Source organism: Microcebus murinus, chromosome 10 (genome assembly GCF_040939455.1).
Source record: "Microcebus murinus isolate Inina chromosome 10, M.murinus_Inina_mat1.0, whole genome shotgun sequence".
Lineage (NCBI taxonomy): Eukaryota > Metazoa > Chordata > Mammalia > Primates > Cheirogaleidae > Microcebus > Microcebus murinus.
In genome coordinates, this window is record NC_134113.1 from 57,450,895 (window position 1) to 57,458,165 (window position 7,271).

The following is a 7,271-nucleotide window of genomic DNA, read 5'->3' on the forward strand; positions in this document are numbered from 1 at the left end:
TCCACCCCCCCACCTCCCTCCCTGCCCGGCTCCCTCCTCCCCCTCCCGCCCTCGCTCCTCCCTCCCCTGCCGCCTGCCCCTGCCCGGCTCCCTCCTCGGTGCCCTGGGGCTGGAGGGATGGGGGGCGGGAGGGGGCGGGGCGGCCCGGGACGCCTGGGTCTCTGCCCCTCCCATTTGCTGGGCTTCCGTGGCTCCATCCCCTGGGAGGCCGGCAAGGCTGGCAGAGGAGGTCACTGTCCTGGCCCCGTGATGCTGGCACTTTTCCCCTTCCTGCCATTTGGGGGGACTGACTGAGTTGTCTCTGGCCAGGCTGTGGTTCTCGTAGGCCAGTCTCTGGTGCCTTCCCAGGGTAGGCAATGAGGGCTGTATCCATGTCCTCCGTCCTCTCAGGGGTGAAGTGATGGGGAATATGCTACAGCAGATGCCACTGTCTTTACCCTTCGCTTAGACTTCACCTGCAGGTCAAAATAGTCTCTCTTTCCCCTTGCCTACCCCAGACAGCCCTATGGTCCCAGGAGCATCCTGGTTCCGCCATGAGGGGTTGTGGGGGTGCTGAGGCCTAGGCTCACAGATTTCCCCTCTCTTATCCTGAGTAAGCTTCAGGAGTTAGCACGCCTGGGTCCCTGGCTGCCAATGTCATCCCCACCTTTAGGCTTGGATTTGGAGAGGGAGAGGCTGGAGAGGAGGGCAGAAGGAACTGTAGCTGGGAGTGGGAGGAGCTTGGGCTGGGTGTGAGGGAGAAAGCCCAGGCAAGAGGGTGTGTGTCTGCCTCAGCCAGCACCAGCCTGCCTGCCTGGTAGATGTGCCACGAATGTTGTTGACTCTGGGTCTGTGTGTGTGTGTGTGTGCTTGTGTGTGACTCACATGTCCGAGAGTGCCCAGAGTCAGTGTCTCTGTCTGATGGGGACATTATCTGACTTCAATGTGAGAACCCAGAGGTTCTCTCCTACTGAGGACAGAGGGAGAGACAAAAAGGGATCTGAAGTTCAAGCTCTGTGCAGAGATCCCAAACACTTCCACAAGGACTGGGGTTGGTTGGGAGTGTGAAGGAGGAAAAGGGGGCCTTCCTTCCCCAGCAATGCTCAGAGTGGCCAGCACCTGGGACATGGGCTCGTGGGTCATGTCACATTTTCCATATTGAAATTACTCTGCTCTGTCCTCACTGCCACCCTAGGGGCCAGGTATCCTCCCTCTCGGGAAAGGCCACTTTTGGTAGAGGCAGGTGAAGGAGGAGGAAAGAAGAGGCATACTGTGGCTATCTCAGGAGAACTGGAGGAGAAACATCAAGGGGGTGCAGACAAGCCCTCCCTTTCACTCCAGGGGTGGGAAGAGCTGGGAATAGGTACTCCAGGGTCTCGTCCCCAGGTGGCCCGGCGGCTGTTGACTTTGCTCTGTTACCCTGGGAGCAGCTCTCAGCAGTGTGGGAGGGGCAGGTGTCAGGGACTTGGACCTAAACGTCCAGGCTGGGGTGGGATGGATCCCCGCCTGTGTGGCAGAGATCCTGCCAAGAGGCTGCAAAGTTAACCCCTTCTGCTCTGCCCTGGTGGTTGCTGGGGGAAGGAGGGCGGCGGGCCCAGCTGCGGTTTGGGAATGTGGCCCTAATTCCCCCCTCCTCCTCCCAGCACATCTGTACTTGGTTTACAGTGAATGAGTCTCCTGTCCTCATGAACCAGCAAGGACACCACTCCCTCCCTTGGACGGGCATTCTGACACAAAACCAGGCACCACCCTGTGACGCTCTCCCTGCTGGGTATCACCTCTCTGAACTCTTCCCTTCTCCTTCTGTAGAGGAGCTCAAGGGCTGGTTCCAGAGACCAAGAGCTGGAGCTTAAGACTGTGCAGCTGGGGACAGGGAAGCTAAAACAGGGAACAAAACATTTGGGACAGAATTCCATCTGTCCCTGCCCTCCCATTTGTCTTGGTTTGTCTGTCTGCCTCTGTCTTTGTCTTTGGTGGGTGTTTATCCATCCATCAGTCTTGGTAACTGTAGCTCCTCCCTTCTGGTGGCCTCCTCATCCCCAGTCAACGACAGCAGCCAAGCTACAGTGCCCAGGAAGACCCGCCCTATGCCAGCCCCTCCCCTCAGGATTGCCACCAGCTCCACCCCACCTCTTCTACTGCCCCTCCCCAGGACCCAATGACTGGGGTCTGTTGGCTGCAGCAGTTTGGAAGTGAAACCAAATAGCAGCAGCAGACTGGGGGACAGGGAGGGGAGTATTATGAGGGGTTCAGATTCTTCTCCCCACCCTCCACTCCCTATCTTGCAATGGAGCCAGCTTCCTTTCCAGGGATTCCAGGGGGAGGTTTGGGAGGAGAGCTTCCCACTCTGGAAACTGATGGAGAGGGGTCCCCTCATTTCTCTTTCTCATGGATCATCCCTATTTCTAGTCTCTGCTGTTTATGACTGCTCCACACTGTCACCCTGGCAACTTGAAGAAAGGATATCTTGGGGGCCCTAGAACCTGGCTTCATCAGAGAGCAAAGACCAAAAGGAGATATGTGGAGAGTAAAGGAAGCACTTGCCCTGACTTTGCTACATTGTCCCACCCTAATTCACCCTCACCACCGCCCCGCCCAGCATCAGGATACTACTGAATAGGTCATTTTCCCATGCCCAGTCTGGTGCTGTGGAGGTGTCCTGTGCCATGCTCAGAGTTGGCTGGCAGATGTCTCTGGGGGGTGTGGGGAGCTATGTTACAACCCCCAAGGACATCATTAAGGCATGGAAGTGCTGTCAGGGCTTGGAGACCAGGGCTCCTAGGGAGAGCCTGATGCAAACATGTTTTGTACAACATGTATCCTCTCCTTTCCCATCCTCCCCTCCTCTCCTACCTCCTCCCTCTAGGCTGGCTTTGTGCCAAGGGTGGTGCCAGCCCTGCCCCTGGTGCTTGCTCCATTCCATCCTTACACCAGGCCTACTCTGCTGCATGCCAGCTTGTTGGCTCTCCTGGTGAGATGGTTTGTGTGTGGAAGGTCGTTCCCAGCCCCAGTACTGCCCAGATCCCCACATACAATAAGGCCTTGGTTTTGAAACACAGGACTTTAGGACTAGCCTAAACAGCGCTAGGAATTTCTTCCCTGAATATGCACCATTCATTAATTCAATAAATCTTTATTAAGCATCCCATCTGTGCCAAGCACTGTGCTAGGCCCTGGGAATACCCAGGTATGGTAGCTGCCCTTGCAGGCTCACAGTCTGATGGAGTCAGATGGTAACCAAATAATCCACAAAATTGCGACTAGATAAACAGTGTGAAGCCGCACGAGATACCATGAGAATGGAGCATAGGAATATTTTCCCCCAGCCAGGGAGATCAGGAAAGCCTTTTGAAAAAGAGTGAGGGGAGAGTGGAGAGAAGGGAGGGCAACAAAAGAATATGTGTAAAGGCCCTGGAATTGAGGTCTCAGCCCTCTGCCACCCTGCTCCCCAAGAAAGAAGACAGCCTCTCCATTCTTGTGCCCCACCTGGATTTCAATATGCCAAAAGGAGGGATGATAAGCACCTCCTAATGGCCAAAGCAGGACCTTGGGACACCTGGTGACTCTGCCCTGGAATGATTCCACTCTTTCCTTCATTTCCTTCTTCAGAAAGGAGAACAGAGGAAGAGAAGGAAGAGGAATCACAGGCTTAGTACTTGAGATTATACTACAGAAAACAAGGCCCCACATTGGCAAATCCTCCAGGGTGAGGGATTCCTACATTTTCCCAGCTGGCGCCTCACCAGACAGAAAAGCCTTCTCCTCTGAGCCTGCTCTACCAATCCTCTCCCACCCCCACCCCACCCCAGCACCACCCCTGATCCAGCCCTGACCTGTCCCAGTCCCTGGAGCTAGCATGCCTGCCTTCACAGTTGCCTGCAGTGTGTGTGAGGTGAGCGCTGCAGGTGTCTGCCAGCTAACACGTGGGTGGATGTAGCTGTCTGTTTTGCACAGAATCTCCTTCCAGGGGTTAGGGGGGTTCTCTCTCCTCTGTCCACTGGGGAACTTTCAGTTCCTCCTGCCTTCACAACAATGTTCCAAGGTTCTTCCTTTCTAAAGAAAAGGAATTGAGGGCCCTTTGGAGGAGGGAGCAGACCTCTTTGTGGCTGTGCCTCCTCTGGAGCTGGCAAAGAGGTCATGGGACCAATGGAGTTAAGTGCCAGCCCTGCCCTGACCCACTTTCCTCCTTGTGCCCACATCCCCCGGGGCCAGGGTCTTGGGTGGGGCCAGCCTGGCACCCTCACACCCACACCTGGGACTTCCCCTGGATGGAAACTCCCAGAACCTAGGCGTCCTAGTTCCCCTGCCAACTCCCACCAACTATCTGGGTTCTGTTCAGCTTCAGTCAGATCTTCCTGTCTGCCAGCCTTTGGCCAAACTACATCTCTGGCACAGACGCAAGGATGTGGGCCTACCCTTTGGGACTGTCTCTGATGTCTGGCTGTCCCTTCTGGTGGGCTCCTTTGAAGAAAAGATGTGGGGCTGGAGGAAGGGGGAGGTTAGGAAGCTATCCTTTCTCAAGCACCTACTATGTGCCAGGTGTTGTGCTAGGCGTGTATATTATCTCATTTAATCCTCAAGGCAGAGAAGTCCAGAGAGCTAGCAATTAATTATCACTCTCATTTCACAAAGTGTTTTGCTTAATATCACACAGCTAGGAAGTGGCAGAGCTAAGATGGGAGCCAAGGTGTTGGTGGTCCTGAGTTCTTTTTTTGAGACAGGATCTCACTCTGTTGCCCAAGCCTCTAACTCCTGGGCTCAAGTGATCATCCTGCCTCAGCCTCCCAAGTAGCTGAGACTACAGATATGTGCTACCATACCTGTTTAATTTTTCTATTTTTTTATATGGACAGGGTCTCACTCTTGCTCAGGCTGGTCTTGAACTCCTGGCCTCAAGCAATCCTCCCACCTCAGTCTCTCAAAGTGCTAGATTTACAGGAATGAGACACGGCGTTGGCCTCCTGAGTTGTCTTTGCTATAGCAGGCTTTGTCTCCTCCTCCTGTAGCTGCCCACCTCCCCATGTGTGAGAGACTTGGGAAATTCAATTCAATCCAATTCAGCAAACATTTGTTGAGCATCTGTTATGTGCCAGGCATTGATAGGTGACATACAAGGAAGGTCTGGTGGGAAAAGGTGGGTATATGGATTAGGAAGTGTCTAACTTCAGTATAATGATCTGAATGAGATGGCATGAAGCAGATAAAGAAGCAGCACTTTTATTTACTCTTTCAGTACAGAGGATATTATGAACAGTGTACAGAATAAATTGGAATAAAGTAAATACCTATTTAATTGCCACCAAGGTAAAAAAAAAATGGAGTGTCTTTTATTGTATTTATTTATTTATTTATTTATTTTATTTTATTTTTTGAGACAGAGTCTCAATTCTGTTGCCCAGGCTAGAGTGCCATGGCGTCAGCCTAGTTCACAACCACTTCAAACTCCTGGGCTCAAGCAATCCTCCTACCTTAGCCTCCCGAGTAGCTGGGACTACAGGCATGCGCCACCATGCCCGGCTAATTTTTTCTATATATTTTTAGTTGGCCAATTAATTTCTTTCTATTTTTAGTAGAGATGGGTCTTGCTCTTACTCAGGCTGGTTTCAAACTCCTGACCTCCAGTGATCCTCCTGCCTCAGCCTCCCAGAGTGCTAGGATTACAGGCGTGAGCCACCACGCCTGACCTAGAGTGTTTTCCTACACTGCAGAAGTTCCCTGTGTATCCTTTCCACTGTCTCCTTGCTCCCCTAAGAAGTAACCACCATCCTGACTTTTGTAACAATTGTAAACACAGAAATTGTTTTTCTTTAAAGTTTTAGTGCCTGTGTATGCATACCTAAACAATACTGCTCAATTTGCTTGTTTTTGAGATTTATATAAATGGAATGATACTCTATTATTCTTTTGTGTCTTATTTTGCTCAACTTCTTGTTTCTGAGACATATCCAAGTTGTTGCACACAGCTGTCCTCTTGTTGTTGCATAGTATTCATTGCATGAACACACCACTGTTGTTTTTTTTATTCTACCGTTGGTGGATGTTTGAGTTGTTTTCAGTTTGGGCTATCATAAATGATGTGCCTATGAACATTCTTGTACATGTTTCCCAGTACATACATGAGAGAGTTTTTCTAAGATGTAGAACCAACAGTCAAACTGTATACACAGGTTCAATTTTATCAGATAGCACCAAACTGATTTCCAAAATGGTAGTACCAATTACACAGGCAGCAGGACTTTCTAACCAGGTGCAGAAATTATAACCAGGGTGTAGAACCAAAAAGACCCATACATTTTCTTGCCTAAAACTCTCAGAGGTTTTCCCTTTTTACTTGGAATGAGATCCAAGTCCCTGCTACGGCTCACAAGGCCCTGTATGACGGGACTCATGCCTTAATCTCTGACTTGTGCCATTGTGGCTCTCCTCTTTGCTTGTGGCACTTGCTGTCCCCACTCTCTGGAATGTTCTTCCACTAGATATTTCCATGGCTTGCTCCCTCACTTCTTTCTTATTTATTTATTTAGTAGAAACAGAGTCTCATTATGTTGTCCAGGCTGGTCTTGAACTCATGGGCTCAAGAGATCTTCCTGCCTCCCAAAGTGCTGGGATTACAGAAGTGAGCCACCATGCCCAGCCCTACTCCCTCACTTCTTTCAGATCTTTTCCTCAGTGACGCCATGCTTGACCACCAAATTTTAGGTTGCAACCTCTAGCATTCCTTATCCTTGTCCTTTTCTCAGCTTTATTTTTCTCCACAGCCCAGCCACTTGGGTTCCATTCAGCTTCAGCCAGCTCTCACTCCTCTGCCAGGGCTTGACAGACTATATCTCCCTCAAAGTCCTTAAGGGCAGTCATGCCTGACTGTTTGGGGGCTATCTAGCTGCCCCTTCTGACTGATCCACCTTTCTGAGTCACTTTTTATCACATCACCTTGGAATAGTGAGAATAGCTACTCTCATGCTCTGAAATATTAATAATTTGTTTATCTACCTGTTTGCTTTTTGCCCGACCCCACCTCTCATTTTTATGGGAACTCTGTAAGAGAGGAAACTTAGCTATCTTATTTACTACCAAGGTCAGTACCAGATGCCTAATAGGCCCCAGGCTGGTTGTCAAGTCTCCCAGAGACTGCTGGCCCCCTGCACTCACACCTAAGACTTGCTCTCTCTGCAAACTCTCTGAACCCAGGTAACCTACCTCCTCTGCTAGTTCCCAACATCCCTGGCTCAGTCTCTCACAGCCCTTCTGCAGTTGCTCCTGCCTCCATCACTGCTTCTCTATGTCCCCGGTGG